The sequence below is a fragment of the Sminthopsis crassicaudata genome, chromosome 2, assembly GCF_048593235.1.
Source record: "Sminthopsis crassicaudata isolate SCR6 chromosome 2, ASM4859323v1, whole genome shotgun sequence".
In the NCBI taxonomy this organism is placed as follows: domain Eukaryota; kingdom Metazoa; phylum Chordata; class Mammalia; order Dasyuromorphia; family Dasyuridae; genus Sminthopsis; species Sminthopsis crassicaudata.
In genome coordinates, this window is record NC_133618.1 from 109,875,577 (window position 1) to 109,893,248 (window position 17,672).

Here is a 17,672-nt window from a genome sequence, read left to right on the forward strand (position 1 = left end):
CATTAGAGAGAAAAGTGAAACTGAAAGGGGAAGTTTGACACTCCCCAAAAAAGATTCTAGCCCTTACCTCCTTGGCAGTTGAGAAGAAAGTGCTTCTAGAAAAGAAACACCATGGTTAACAGGATTCTGAGATAGGAGTTTGGGAGCAATTATTCCTTGTGAGAGCACAAGTTTTTCAAGGACTATGAGGTGAAGTATAGGGACAGTAATTGCAATGGCACTATAATATTCTCTCTTAGGGAAGAACATGCTCTCCTGAAGTTTGCAAATCCCCATTCACTCTGTATTACTTACAGCTTTTAGTTACCATTATACATAAAAACCAAAAATCTAAACTCCTTCGGCCTAGAATTCAAGATCCTCCACTCTTCACTTCAATGTGAACTCAAACTATGTTTCCAACATTATTAGCCGCCATTCTTTAATGTGGACTCTCTATCTTCCCCTTTCTATAGTCAAATTCTGTCCATATTTAGATCCAACTCAAGTCATACCTTTTCTTGGAACTTTCCCTTACCACTCCAAACTACAGTGGTTTTCCCCATCAGTGTTCCAGTTTTGGAGAGGTTGTATTGCATAAAGTATTGGGAGCTAAGGAGACATAAGGCTTGAATAATTCTTCCTCCTGATATCTCCTGACTATGTGAGTCAATCAATTCCTCAGTATCTAAAACAAATATCTAACACCATAAATCAGAGTAAGGGATGGTTGGCAACACATACTCAGAATCCCCTACCCCAAAAGTTTCACACTCAAATAGAAACTGAATCCACTAAACTCTATATAAAGATCTTTACAGATCTTTACATATTGACTTAGAAAACTACATATTAAGACTATATTCTTTTATATGGCTATTTATTTTGTAAAATATTTCCCAATTACATTTTAATTTGATTTAATTGCACCAATGCCTTAAATCAATGATATTCCATGTCTAGGCCTAAATGCAGATTATTCCCAAAATTTTATTATACTTTTTGAAAGCTGCATACTCCAGACAAAGATATGGAGAGATAATCACCTGAAGGAAGAAGCACCTTCAAGAAGCATAACCCTAGTGATAAATCAAGTTGTAGAGAAGAAGAGACCTGGAAACTTGATATGATAATTCTAAATTTTAAAATTTCACTAAGGCTTTTGGGATGCTTTGTATTTAGGACTAGGCCTAGGATTTCTTGGTGTGATGTATTACTAACAATAAAACACATTCTGCTAACAAAGATCATCATGTGTTCTTCAACTTATACAGTTCTTGAAAGCTGCTTAGGGTACTGAAGAAAGGCTCACAGCCTACGGACATATGCTTTAATATTTTAAGCTTTATAGCTTAAAACTACATTTAGACTTTTGGAACATATAGCTATATATCTATATCTATATTATCTACCTCTCCAACTAAATTACACTGAGGCCAGAAATCTAATATATGCCCCTTTGTGAACAGCTAGAGTGTTGGGGCTAGAGTTAAGAAGAATTATTTTCCTAAGTTCAAATCTGGCCTCAGACACTTACTAGATTACTATTATCCTGGGCAAGTCACTTAATCCTATGTGCCTCAGTTTCCTCATCTATAAAATGAGCTAGAGAAGGAAATGACAAACCGTTCCAGTATCTTTTCCAGGAAAATACTCAAAAGGGGTCATAAAGAGTTAAACACAACTGAAAAGCAACTAAACAACAACAATCACCCCTTAGAACCTTGCTCATTCAATTTGGAATTATGCTCAAAAGGTTATCAAACTGCGCATACCCTCTGATCGAACAGTGTTACTACTGGGCTTATATCCCAAAGAGATCTTAAAGAAGGGAAAGGGACCTGTATGTGCCAAAATGTTTGTGGCAGCCCTTTTTGTAGTGGCTAGAAACTGGAAAATGATTGGATGCCTATTAATTGGAGAATGGTTGGGTAAATTGAATGTTATGGAATATTATTGTTCTGTAAGAAATGACCAGCAGGATGAATACAGAGAGGCTTGGAGAGACTTACATGAACTGATGCTGAGTGAAAGGAGCAGAACCAGGAGATCATTATACACTTCAACAACAATATTGTATGAGGATCAGTTCTGATGGAAGTGGATTTCTTTGACAAAGAGAAGATCCAACTCAGTTCCAATTGATCAATGATGGACAGAATCAGCTACATCCAGAGAAGAACACTGGGAAATGAATGTAGACTACTTGAATTTTTGTCTTTCTTCCCAGGTTATTTTTACCTTCTGAATCCTATTTTTTCTTATGCAACAAGAGAACTGTACAGATATGCACACATATATTGCATCTAAGATATACTTTAATATGTTTAACAGGCATGAGACTGCCTGCCATCTAGGGGAGGGGGTAGAGGGAAGGAAGGGAAAAGTTGGAACAGAAGTGAGTGCAAGGGACAATGTTGCAAAAATTACCCATTCATATGTTTTATCAATTAAAAAGTTATAGTAAAATTAAAAAAAAAAAAAGAACCTTGCTCATTCATAATAGGTTATCAAGAGCTTGGAAATTGGAGGGGGGGATCTTCCAAAGAAACATAAGCAGAAATACAATTTAGTAACTAGTGGCAGCATTGCTAATTTATCAGAACATCATTTACATCAAGTTATTTTCATTTTTTTCTCTCTGGGCAAAAAAAAAAAGAAAAAAAGAAAAAGAAAAACTTGGGGATCTAGTTCTAACCTGACGAGAAGTGCTCTCCTAAACTCTCTTAATTCCCCCTGTAGTTTGAATCAAATTGGAGACAGAAGAGTCATGAGGATATTCAGCTGATTTTCATCAGGGTAAAGGCTAGACAGGAGCTATGTAAATGACCATCCTAAGAAACTAGAAAAGCAGACAATGCAGCAGATGCCAGAAGTTCATTTAAATATTAGGCTCAGAGAAGGGAATTAGTTTGGTCAAGCTGCTAAAATGAACAGGCAGGAAGGGAAATGCCCTGGAGAAGTGCTGAGTGTTTCATCTTGAATCCATTTGTTGAGTAAACACATTTATTTACAAACTTCTTGTACTCCAACTTATTCCTAGAATCACTGTTTGCACAAACTCAAGCTGACTTAAGTAGAATTTTTAAATGACCAGAAATGCCCCCCAGATTAATTTGAACATCCTTCAATCCCTTATTTAAATTTTTTAAAAGGACCTAATCCAATGGAAAGTTTACAAAATATTTTAATTTCATCTTGGAAATAGTTACAGCATGCTGGCAAACTAAGGCACTTAGAGCCTCCAGCCTGAACATGGCTGTGACGACCGTCCAGACTGCAACTGTTTATGAGATGCAAACGCAAACATACCCAACACTTCTTTGGGAAAACCTTCCATCCTCACTGACACTTACTGCTGACTTCACAGATGGGACCAGTGCTGAGATTTCAAACATACACAGGAGACACACACACACACACACACACACACACACACACACACACACACACACACTCCCCCTTAGGACACAAGCTACCCAGAAAAGTTGAATGAATGTATTTCCAGACACATCCCAGCTTAGGGGTCCATTTTACCATTACCTACAGATATTGAGCAAGCACAAGACCAGTAGCAAACTACATGCTTTTCTAGTTACTTCAGAAGTACTGAAGCTAGCCAAGCTAATTCCCCTGGAACAGTTCATGCCTCTAAGGATTATGAACTGTTCTTTGCTCTTTTGTATCCACTGCTTCTTGTGTCCAATAGAAAGAGACAGGAAAACCACATCATGGCAACAAAATATCCCACAAGATGAAGTATGGCATAAACTGACAAACTGGGCTAGAAACTGGACAGTAAAGGCTGTGGAAAGAGACTTCCTTCATTGGTTAATTGTGGAAACTATCAGTCATTTTTATTAAATACCTCTTTCATCACATCTTGAGCATTTGAACTCTTACAAGCCTTGTGGCCAATAGACTTCACAAGTTCAGGAAGCCCCCTCCACCTTTACAAGACCTTTTAGGAATAGCCTCATCTAGTCCCTATATAAGTAGTTGATTACAGCCCCACGCCAGGTAGATGGAACACCCCATTCAATTTCCCACAAAATGTAGCTTGAGAATAAAAACACATATTGTATGTTGGTTTACATTTCCTGCACAAGCCCGGGAATGGCAGGGAAGAAGGCATTAAAGAGACTATTTCCCAAGCATTGCACTACATTTTAACATCAGCACTCTTGTTGACCTTAAAAAAAGAGCTATTCTGTTGGATAAAATTTCATATAATTCTTTGAAAACGTTCCTGTGCAATCCCATTTAAATTTCCTGAATCAATATGGCTTAACACAAATCTGTTCAATGACCACAATCCATATTGCAGGGGAAGGGAAAAAGGAGAGATGAACATTTTTCCAGCAAATGGGAAATTTGGTTATGTTGAAGGTATCAGAAGCAAAAAGGAGTCTCAAGTCTACAATCAACTGAGAGAGCATTGCTCTATCCCTAGAATGCTATCTTCTCTTAACCTTCTTCCTTTTATTAACCATCAGGCCATAAATTTGGGGTCATATGAAAGCACAGAAGAGAGGGCTTTCTGAAGGATTCTGAAGAATCACAGATTTACAGTATGTTAGAGAAAAAAAGGACCTTAGAGATATCAAAGCTAGTCCCTCACTTTCCAGAGAAGGTATCCAAGCTTAGTACATAAAATGTTTACACATATTATTCTCCCCTTCTTCTTCCCTCCTCCCCCAAAATAGGCTGCAAACCATCCAGAGCTTACTTAGGGAAGGTCAACTTGACTAAGCAAGAAACCTGAATTGGATTGTTTTTCCATATCATTTTAAGAAATCATTTTCAAGTAGATAGAATAATTGGTTAAGGATTCTTTACAATTAGCACACTCATTTCTTTCTTTCTGCCTGGTCCTATGATTTCAGTAGTATGAGAAATTTCCAGCAGTTTGGCACCTCCTCTGAAATTTATAGTTTTAGAGAATTCCCTGGGAACTCTTCCCAGTTCCTGGGAACTGAGAGATTATGTGATTTTTCTAAGGGTCACACAGCCAGTTGGTACAAGAGTCATTGATCCCAAAACTGAAGTTCTCTATCCATTATCCTAGAACTAGAAAATAGTTGGTTGACTCTCAAATAAAAAAACAGTCTTGTTTACCCTACTAATTTGTTTTGCAAATAAGAGGTAGAAGACTAAGGTCATCAAGTTCATAGTATGTCATACAACACTTTTTGATATTCCTTCCATCTCTTCCCCTGACCATTCCTTTGTATCATATTCCCAAAGCAACTATCTTTTGTTGTTTGAATTTTGCCTGTTCTCCTAGCCCTAGTATTCCTTTGGCGGCAATGATGTGAAGAGGGCAAAAGTTGGCTAAGTGGTAGTTGGGTAAATAAGAGACTCATTCATGCCCTGAATAGCCATCCCTAAATGACTAATAACCAGAGGTAACCACCCTTAAAACCTCACACTCATTTCTGACTCTCTTTCTCTTCCCAGACACCTACATTCATCAGTAGCCAAATCCTACTCACTCTAACTCTTGCTGTCTCTTTCTCATCTGTCCTCTCCTATTAATGTCTCTTGTGCTCACTTTAATTTAGTTTCTCACCTAAATAGCTACAATAATCTTCTAACTCTTCTCTCCTACCCCAAGATTCCTACACCAGATTCATCTTCTTAATGAATATCTTTAATCTTGTCCTTCCTCGGAATTTGTGACCAAAGGAGAACTAGAGATCATTATTGATCACAAAATAGAAAATTTTGATTGCATTAAATTAAAATGCTTTTGTACAAACAAAATTAATGCAAACAAGATTAGAAGGGAAGTAACAAATTGGGAAAACATTTTTACAGTGAAAAGCTCTGATAAAGGCCTCATCTCCAAAATATACAGAGAATTAACTTTAATTTATAAGAAGTCAAGCCATTCTCCAATTGATAAATGGTCAAAGGATATGAAAAGACAATTTTCAGATGATGAAATTGAAACTATTTCCACTCATGTGAAAGAGTGTTGCAAATCACTATTGATCAGAGAAATGCAAATTAAGACAACTCTGAGATATCACCACACACCTGTCAGATTGGCTAAAATGACAGGAAAAAATAATGATGAATGTTGGAGGGGCTGTGGGGAAACTGGGACACTGATGCATTGTTGGTAGAGTTATGAAAGAATCCAACGATTCTGGAGAGCAATCTGGAATTATGCCCAAAAAGTTATCAAACTGTGCATACCCTTTGATCCAGCAGTGCTACTTATATCCCAAGGAACTACTAAAGAAGGGAAAGGGACCTGTAAGTACCAAAATGTTTGTGGCAGCCCTTTTTGTAGTGGCTAGAAACTGGAAAATGAATGGATGTCCATCAATTGGAGTTATGGAATGTTATTGTTCTGTAAGAAATTACCAGCAGGATGAATATAGAGAGGCTTGGAGAGACTTACGTCAACTGATGCTGAGTGAAATAAGCAGAACTAGGAGATCATTATACACTTCAATAACAATACTATATGAGGATGTATTCTGATGGAAGTGGATATCTTCAACATAGAGAAGAGCTAATCCAATTCCAATTGATCAATGATGGACAGAATCAGCTACACCCAGAGAAGAAACACTGAGAAATGAGTGTAAACTGTGAGCATTTTTTGTTTTTCTCCCCAGATTATTTTACCTTCCGAATCCAATTCTTCCTTTACAACAACAACAACAACAAAATTCTGTTCTGCACATATATATTGTACCTAGGATATACTATAACATATTTAATATGTATGGGAATGCCTTCCATCTAGGGGAGGGGGTGGGGGGAAGGAGGGGAAAATTCAGAACAGAAGGAAGTACAAGGGATAATGTTGTAAAAAATTACTTATGCATATGTACTGTCAAAAATGTTATAATTATAAAATTAATTTTAAAAATTTAAAATAAAAAAACTTGTCCTTCCTCTACTAAAAAAACAAACAAAACAAACCAAAAATTAATCATTTTCCATTGCCTCTCAAATAAATGCTCTTCAGCCTAGCATGAGAAATCCTATACAATATGGTCCCAGTGTAGCCAAAGTGTGGCCCTTAGTTTTTCCAACTTTCTCACACACTGCTCCTCTACATGTACTATAAACTCCAACCAAATTGAACTACTTGGTATGTCTCAGTTTTCCACCTTCACACCTTTTGCTTTTCTATTGGCTAAAATTCCATATAATTCTTTGAAAATGTTTCTGTGCAATCCCATTTAAATTTCAGAAATCCATATGGCTTAACATAAATCTATTCAATGACAACAATCCATATTGCAGAGGAAGGAGAAAAGAAGGAATGAGGAGCTTTTGCTCTTCAAATAAATGTTCTCCCCCATATTTCCTGTCAAATTGCTACTCATCTGCTGTGGCCCAATTCAAAATGGATAGAAGTGGATAGAACACCAGGCCTAGGAACTAGGAAGATCGGAATTCATATCCAGCCTCATACAATTACTATTTATATGACCATTAGGAAGTCACTTTAACTGCTGTCTGCCTCAGTTTCCTTATCTGTAAAATGAGGATAATAACAGCACCTATATATATCCTAGGATTGTTGTAAGGATCAAATGTGATAATAATTATAAAGCCATAGTAAGCACTATGTAACTGCTAGCTATTATTATTCTTCATGAAACCTACCTACTTATTTACATCCCCCCCCTCTCTCTATCCCTTGAAAACCATAATGTTTTGCTCATACCTCTTTAATGGTTTGTCATTTGTATTGGTACCTTCTGCTACTGTTATTTATGTATATTTTCTTATCTGCCATACCAGATAAGCTTTTTTGAGAGCAAAAACTATGTTCACTAGAATATAAAGCATAATATGCTATACAAAGTAGGTATTTGCAGGGGGGGTGGGAATCTGTAAAATTAAAATTTTATTGTTGAAAAATTACCCATGCATATGTTTTATCAATAAAAAGCTATAATAAAAAAATTAAAAATTGATACAACTCAATATGTTTTTATATAAAGTTTAGATTGGTGAAAAACTTCTTATGGACTTCTAGCATCTACTTGCAATACAACTGTGAATATATAGTAGGCAAAGATCATAAAAATAGAAACAACATTAGGATCTGCAGCTGAAAGAGGCCACATACATGTAATCAGAGAACATAGAACATGTTGAGATATTCTATCACTGAGTTTCAATACCTGGTAGTAACTTGGATAAGAACTTTGACCAGAAGAAAAGGTTCATTGGAGGTTTAGTAACTAGTTTGTGGATTGTGTGTGCCAAGTGTGAGAAACAAAGTGGAAAATCTAGATCTCAGGAACATACATTGCAACATTCTCTATCAAAGGAGTACAGAGACTGAGTCAATAGGAAAAGACCGAGGTCACCCCAAAGAGTCACAAATTAAAAACCAACTGTGCAATGCCCTGTAATTGTTCGGTGTGTTGCTATGACATGTCAAAAGATTTCATAATTTTTAGCTTTGCTTAGGATGACAATTAACTGTCTTGTTAACTGACTTTGACACTGAAGAATATTCATATTGCGTGTGAAAGAACCTTTAGTCCCCAAAATAACAAGACCTGGGACTCTACAGAGAACACTCTGAGAACTTCCTCATTCTAAAAGACTGTTTTAAAAAATATATTTTCCAGGACTCTCCTGGGAAAGATGGGGTAAAAGGGAAGAAAATAAAAAGTAGTCTAAAGTTTTGGAAATATTGAAATAATTTTAAATAAAATCTAGGATTTACTAGTCAAGGAATACAGTTAGTCAGTCAACAAGCATTTATTGAATTCTTATTATGTGCCAAGTACTACACTAAATTCTGGAGATACAAATAAAGGAAGAAATACAGCCCCTGCCTGCAGAGAACTTTCCATTTAATTGGGGAAATACCTATTTATATACAAGATACATATAAAGAAAATTTATTATCAGTAGGGTCTTGGAAACTTCAGCCTCTGCGGAAGGTGAGGTTTGAATCTCTCAAAAAAAAACCAAGAAGGCTAAGAGAGAGAACTTATTCCAAACATAAGTATTAGCCAAGTACAAAAACAAAGAATTGAGAATTGAAGTGTCATGTGCCAAGGACATCACAGAGGCCACTGTCACCAGATCATAGAATACACTGCAAGAAATAGAGAGTAAAAGGCTTTTTTAAAAAAACAAATACATTTATCCTTGCAAATGTTTTGAAAATAAAAAAAAAAACTTCAGTTAAAAAAAAAGAAACAAAGCAACTAAAAAACAAACATAGGATTTCATATTTGATTCTGGAGAAAATAAGGAACCACTAGAATTTGATGAATAAGGGTATGATATTGTCAGAGGCTTGAGAATCACATTGGCAGCCTCATGGAGAATTAACTAGAGTGGGGAAAGACTTAAGGCTGAGAGACCAACCAGAAGATTATTGTCCAGAGAGAAGATGATGAGACTTTGTACCAGAGTGGTAGCTACTTGAGTAGAGAGATGTATTCAGGAGATGTTGTAAAAATAAAAATGACAAGGCTTGATAATGGATTGGATTTGCAATAAGACAAATTGTGCTATTTTACAACCTACAATGATTAACTCTGCTGTAGTAGGTAAAAGGCAGAACAACTTTAAGTTTAAATGTTCAATGCACCAGCACATCATTGCATTTAAGCTGATGAATGATTTGGGCTCGTTCCCTGTTGAAGGAAATTAAAGGTGGAGAAGAACATGGGAGAGACAGTTCGCCAGAAGGTCAAGGGAAGAAGAATGCATTCTGAGCTTATTCTTCAGTCATACATCACTATTGCACCATGTTTTAGTTTTAGTTCCAAAACCAAAATATCTAGAGAACACAAGCAGATATATAACTTTTAACAATTTTGACCACATACATCAGTTGTTTGCTGTCAAATGCATACCAGTATATATTTGTTGAAAAAAAGTACTATCTATGAGAATAAATTCTGATCTTTTATACATAATGCATAAATTCTGATCCTAAATCCTGAAAAAGCCCTGTAAGATATCAGTACAAGAGGTAAAATTCTAGGGAAGCTATTAACAATTTAGCATTCCTAGGTCACAAAGACATCAATTCTACTTATCAAAAAAAAAAAAAAAGTATAGGCAATTGCTCTTTATGTTTAGCTTCTCACTATAGAAATAGAAGAGAATAAAATACATAAAATGGTGTGCTCTCCTCTAGAATTGTTATTGTTATTTTTGTCATTATTGTTTTTTTTTAATTCCTAGGGTGAGAATAACCACTTTAACTAGTAAGCGTCTGTATTGGCCTTGTAACCAAGATGGGGGATCATGGACATTAAGTAGTGGACTTCGGATACTGTGTATAGAGAAAGGAATATTTTTTTTCTCTTACTTTTTTTGTTTATTATATGATGAAAGGCAGGATGAATAGAATAGAGAACTGAATTGGAGTCAGGAAGATCTTGTTCAAATCTTGTCTCTAATACAAACTGAATATGAGACTCTAGGTAAGTTACTCTCTAAATCCACTGTCTGCAGAAAAATTGTATTGGCAAAAGGAGTTTCCTCACCTCAACTTGTCACTACTCATACAAAATGTCATAGATTATGAAAAGGCAGACAAGAGATGGCTTGGAGATAAAAAGGAACAGGAAGGTAATGGCTGGAAAAGAATGAGGTTGATGGAAGGGATAGATCATCTCTAATGAAAAAGAATATGAAGGGGGTATGAAGAGCTTGTAGAATTGAAGATAAGGAAAAGGATGGATAAAGCACATCTAAAGTGTAATCAAGATGATCTTAAAATAGGCTTTGACCCTGCTTTCTTACTATTTTAGAATTTCTATCTCCCAAACTATCTGACTTTTTATTGATTTTTTTAAAAAATGATGTCTCTGAATCAATTTGACTATTTTCATTTTTAACATTCCATGTTACTTAAAGAAGGAAGTAACTGGAATTAATCAACAAAAATTTATGTAGTCCCTACTGTATGTCCAGCATTGTGCTAAGTATTTGGAGGAAAGAAAAGTAAAGAAAGAGGAAGAGAGAAAAGAAGGAGGGAAGGAAGGAGGGAGGGAGAAAAGAAAGGAGAAAGGAAGGAAGGGAGAAAAGAAGGAGGGGAGGGAGAGAGAAAGGCAGGGAGGGAGGGAAGGATGAAGGAAGAGGGTTCTTACTCTGAAGGAGTTTGTACATTTATACATATATAAATATATACAAAATAAATACAAGGTGATTTTGGTAGAAAAATGAACTAACAGCTGCTGGAAAAAGGGAGTTAGATAGTAAGCATTTATTAAATACCTATTATGAGTCAGGCACTGTGGAATTGGGGAATACAAAGAAAGACAAAAACAGTGTCTCTGCTATCATGAAGCTCACAGTGTAAAGGAGAAGACAACATGCAAATAACTTACATACAAAATATATGCAATGTAAATAGGGAGGAGGGGAAGGGAGATGAGGAGAGATGAAGAAAAAGAAGAGGAAATGGGAAAGGTCTCTTACCAAGATGAGTTGAGTCTTAAAGGAAGCCAAGCGAGAGAACATTAAAAGAAGAGGGGCCAGAAAGAGAGAAGACCCCAAGTTGCGAAGGGCTTTAAATGCCAAAGAAGTTTGTATTTTATTCTCAAAAGTTATAAGGAATTAATGGAGTTTACTGAGTGAAAGTGGGAGAGAAACACCATTAACAAACTTGTGCTTTAAGAAAATCATTTTTGCTATCTGTAAAGAAATGAAGACAAACTTTACATTGAATTTATGTATTCATCTGTAATTTTGAAACAAAATGGTAGCATTCTTATGTAGGCCATCGCTTTTGGAATTTTTCATGAATTTTAATAGATTAAGTCCACAAGTAAAAGTCATAGAATTATGCAGTAGCTCTGAAAGAGAACTACAGGTCACAGAAGTACCAGTTACTATGAGGAACATCATTTGATGTTCTACCATTCCTAATGGGTTTCCATGGCCTCTTTTTAGGAACATGAATAACTGACTGAGAAGTCTGTCATCCTCCTGAAGTTTATACTCAAGATATGACATGGAAATTCCCAAGATATATCAAAGCTGAAAACCTCTATAATTTCCCATTGATTTAATGTAACTCAGGTCATTATTGATCCTGATCGAAGTAATTTACAAAGCAGTAGTAAAGATTGTGAAATCTCCAACAAAATTTCAGAGGCCAAGAAGGATTATAAGTGGTATTTTCATTTTAGCTGTTCATTGAAGGCAGGAGCTTCAAAATAAAATTGAGGAGCATTAGAGAAGTGAATACTAATAAAGAAGTTAGTCTCTAAGAGGTGATTTGTATTTTGGAGCCCGTGGCTTAAAATATAATAATGGGCCCTTGAGTAGGAAGGGAATGTACCTAATGAGAGATTTTAAAAAAAAGTTTTCTAGAATTTGACCAAGAGGCCTTAAACTAAAAATTAAGGGGGAAGGAAAAAACTGCCCATATATAGCTTCCAAAGTTAATATTTTAGATTCTAGCAAGTTTCATAAAGGAAGAATTTCAGTAGAAAAAATCAACAATTCAAAATAATTAGTAAACAAGCAGAAAGAAAGGAATAAATTCCATATACTCAGATGTTTATACATAAAATAAAGATAACCAAAGAGTGTGAACAAGAAGTTCCCGAAGGGAGAAAGCTATATTAAAATGGTATGTGGCATTCCATCCTTCCCAATTGTCTTTGTGGCTGCAGTTATTATACTTCAGCCCAGACTCAAGAAAGCAGCAGGTCAAAAAAATAGTGTAATAATGATAGTTCACATTTATATGGCACTTTAAAGTTGGCAAAATTTCATATATATATATATATATATGTAATTTCATTTGATTCTCACAACAACCCTGTGGAATAGATATTATAGGTATTATCTCCATTTTATAAATGAAGAAACTGAGACTGAACTAATTTTTCCAGAATTACCAATCAATAAACAAACATTTATTAAATAAATAAACTGGGACATTACCATGTCCCAGTAAACACTGAAGATACAAAAAAAAAAAAAAAAAGACAAATACAGTCCATATCTTAAAGAAACTAACAATTTAGTGAGGCAAACAACAGTCCAATATTCTACCCATTAAACCAGATTGTCTCACAGTAGCCTTAGCTGTACAACTGAGAGTCTTCCTAAAAAATGATGTAATGGAAATTCACAATCCACTCCAGAGTATACCCAACCCAAATCAAAATAAATGCATTAGAAAATGTTTAACAAAATAAAATATAAAAACAATAAACTACAAATAATGTTAATTTATGATTTTCTAAGTCAATATGCTGCCTGCAAAGATCCATTTCTATTTGACTTTGACACCTGTATTACAGAGAGAAGATAAACTAACTAGTTCTGTAATAAAGCCTCTCATTGATTCATAAATGTTATCTAACCTTCTCTACTGAGTTATCATAAAAAAAATTTCCACCAAAAAGGGAGGATGTTTACACAAAATAGAAAAAATAAAATCACCTGAGGAAAATAATAAGCTGAAAAACTGAGTAAGCTTATGACTGTGGATATTATCATAAAACTGCCTGATCCTGCTTACCCAACAATGCCTCTATGGAAGCCTGCACTGATTCACACATCTTACTCCATCTCAATATTCTAGGTGGAAACCATCCAGATTATCTTCCTCCTAGTGTGAATTGATGGGGTATAAGTTTAAGGTCCAACTCCTGTTATACATACAGGCTTTAAACATGGCCCTGCAGGTCTAGAAACAACATATTGCATCATGAATATCCCCAAATAGGAGAAGTCTCTCTAGCTTCCTCATCTCGATTTCAAATTGAGGAGAGGTTTACTCCTTGCCCTTTTACACAATTAGAGATGACCAAAGTCTGGAGAATTATTTGTCTGCCTTTCTACTCCTAAAACATCCAGAATATTTGGGAATTCTACTCTTCAAACTAATACTTTCATTCCCATTCTAACATAGTCCCCAGCAAGGGCTGAAAGCTATTGAGTCTTTTGCTGTTTGTTTTTGGAATTTCTCAGGTGGACTATATCTCCTTAAAAAAGATTTAGTTTGCCCTGTAGCCCCCTCACCCTCAGGAAAAATTTAGGATGCTCTGGACTACTCCTTTCCCAAGACCAGAAGCAAATACTTCTTCCACCTTCCTGCAAGCTTTTTCTTCTCTCAAGAAAGTAGATAAAGACTTCAGACTTTCCTGGGCCACTCTTCCATTCTGTCCAGGCTACCTAGTTCTTTCTGACAATTTCTTGCCTTGGCAAAGAATCTAGGATTGAGGGCACCATTCTTCACCTGCTGTAGTTCTGCAATGATTGCCTACTTCTCTCACTAACAATCTGCTCAAGGGTCCCTAAAGCTTCAATTATCACACAGCTTACAATTTTTGTCTTTTATCATCCCCAAACCAGAATAGGAGAATGAATTAAAAGAATTTTTTAAAGATAATAACTCAGTAGAGAAATCTTACAATATTAAAGACTTAAGGAATGTTTTTTTTTTCAGACATTCTAGTTGAAACATCAATGGAAGGAAGGGAAAAATGCCAAAGGGCAAATTAAATTGCATCAGAAATATATTAAAAGCATTAAAGTAGTATTCTTTCCATTTTTAAAAACACAAGCAAAAAAAATTAAGGAAAAACTTGGGAAATTACAAAATTATATCCAAGTACTAAAAATACCCATGGAAGTTTCAAATCACATAATAAAAGAAGTCAGGTAATATCAAGGATAAAGCTGAAAAATAAATGCAAATTTCAACAAATTAGCATCAATTAAATGATATCATAAAACAATCATATATTTGGATGATAATGCAAGAAACAAAAACTTTAGATTGGTTGTGATATCAAATGATACAAAAATGTAATATATATTCAAAATTTCAATTGAAAAAAATTTCCATAGCCCACAAGACAAAGAAACACCAGAGAAATAGAAATAATACATAAAACAAGAACATCAACAATGAGAGAGCCAGAATATGATTCACTGAGGAAAATTATTGAGAAACTACAATATTATAAAGGAAAAAAATTTCTATCTCATTGAGAAAGAAAAAAGAAAATATATATTTTAAATGTCATTTAAAGTAATATAGTGCTTTTCAATGACAACAAAATTAAACCAAAATCCATCTCAAATTTAACTCAAAAATTTCATACTTTGCATTTTTAATTATGAGTCTATTTCAATGACAAGAATTTTAATGATAGACAAAATGTGAAATGACAACAGAAATCACAAACTAAAAGGACATGTAAAAGCACTAATAGAAAAATTCAAATTGAAAGCTACATAGATGATTCTTTTAAATAATATTAATATCCTAAAAGCCTCATGCTACTTAAAGTTAAGATTGCATATATTATATGATTTGAATAGATATAAATTGGGTTAGATCCTCTAATGAAAACTTATTAGAGGACATTATACTAGATGGGCAGGGATGGTTGGGGGCATGATCTACATCATTGGAGAGATCATCCAAATTAATGAGAACATAGAACCATTTAAGAATAGAAATAAGATAAATTATGTATATTTTAAAATTTGTAATAGACATTAAACTAGTGTTTAGAATAAATAGGCAGATAAGCACAAAAAGAAACAGAAAACTAAAAAATATATATATTTACTAATAAAAGGATATTAGAGATGAAAACCAAAAATACCAAAAATAAAGGAAAAAAGGAAAAGAATGATAATATCAAAGGTACCCCCCCTACAATAAAAAAGATCTAAGTATCAAATATATGCAAGATTGAACAGCCTAAACATCAGAAATGTTTTAGTTAGGAGCTTTAAAAGTTGCAATAGTTTAAAAAAGATTAAAATATGCCTTATTCCCTCTTGACAACACCATAAACAATGAAAGAAAATGAAAGATACATGACAGAAAACAGAAATTATTTCAATTCACATAATTAATTTATTAATTTATTTATTTTATTTTGCTGAGGCAATTGGGATTAAGTAACTTGCCCAGCGTCACACAGCTAGGAAGCATTAAGTGTCCAAAGCCAGATTTGAACTCAGGTCCTCCTAATTTCAGGGCTGGGGCTCTATCCACTGCACCACTTAGCTGTCCCTACATATATATATATAAAGATATTACTGATAGGATGAAGAAACAAAACATCAATATATTATTTACAAAAAGTATGTTTGATGCACAATATATAGTGGTATAAAATATGTTGTGCAACTACACATTAAAAAAATCAAGGTGAAAGGGATAACAGTAAAATGTTGATATTGAAAAAATAGGATTTTGCTATTATGGGAAGCTTAGGGTCAATAAAAAGTGATTTTTAAATGAATATAAAAATAAGTAATAAATTAATAACTTAAATATACTGATATTGAAGAAAGTAGGATGATGTAATCAGGGATAGCACTTTTTTTTAAATTGGTTCAGATGATTGTACAGTAGAATTCTTACAAGCTTTACAAAATAAAAATAATTCTGGTTAAACAGATTATTTATAAATACAGCAAATGGGGAGTATTTCCACATGTATTTTATAACCCAAAAAAAGGGTATTGATTTTTTTAAAATCTGGTGAAAATATTAAGATATTATAAAATATTTCATTAAAGGGAATATTATCTATTTAAAAATTATTATTCAAAAATACTAAATTCCCTCTCCCCTACCTCCCAAAAACATTTTATCATGCTCAAGCAAACTTTATGTTGTGCAAGCAAAGTTTTCATCAGAAAACTTTAGAAAAGTTTAGCAGAGTTATCAGAAAGTTTAGCAATATCATGAAATATTTTTTAAAGTTCCTGAAAATTATATCAACTAATGCAGGAAAAATCTGCGATAAAATTAAGCATTCATTCATGGTTTTTATGAAAGAAAAACACTAAAAAGAGTAGCTGCAAAAGAATTTTTCTCATCACAACAAAACGTATCCTTTCTTAAGCTATCAAAATAAGATGCTTGGGAGATATATTAGAAGCATTCTCACTAAAAATAAGTATGAAACAAGAATATCCACTGTTAATGTTTTTTATTTGACATAATATGGGAAATTCCAATAGTTACCAAAAGACAGGCTTTTAAAAATTAGAACTAACTTTGAAAATGGGAAGATCAAATCATCATTATCTGCATATGACATGAGAATACATCTAGAAAATTCAATTGTCTCAACTAAAAGATTAAAAGATAAAATTAGTTTACTAATCATAGGACACAAGACCAAGCCATAAGTATTCATTTCCATTCATACTTACTAGTAACTAAAATCAGGAAAGCAAAATAAAAATATTGTTTGAAATTAGACCTCCACAAAATACACAGAATCTGTTTAAGAATAACTATAAAATTTAAACGGCCAAAACAAAGAAGGACCAAACAATTGGAAGGATAGTCACTATTCAGGAATAGACTGGACTGATAGAACAAACATGACAGTTTTCCCCAAAATAATTTATGTATTTAATGATATACCAATTAAAAGATTAAGGGACTTTTAAAACTTTAAACTTAAACTTCAAATAACATGACATTTCTACATTCAAAATAGAACACAAAATGAGGGTCAGTAATATAATGCCATATTATTTTGCAGTTCTCAAATTATTAATGATTTGGAACATCTTTTAATATAGCTACTTGAAGCTTAGACTTCTTCCTCTAAGAATTGCCCCTTCATATCTTTTAATCATTTATCTATTGAGGAATAACTTTTGTTTTCAAATATTAAAATCATTTTCTAATGTACCTTAGAAAACAAATCTTTGTCAGAGAAATTTTCTGC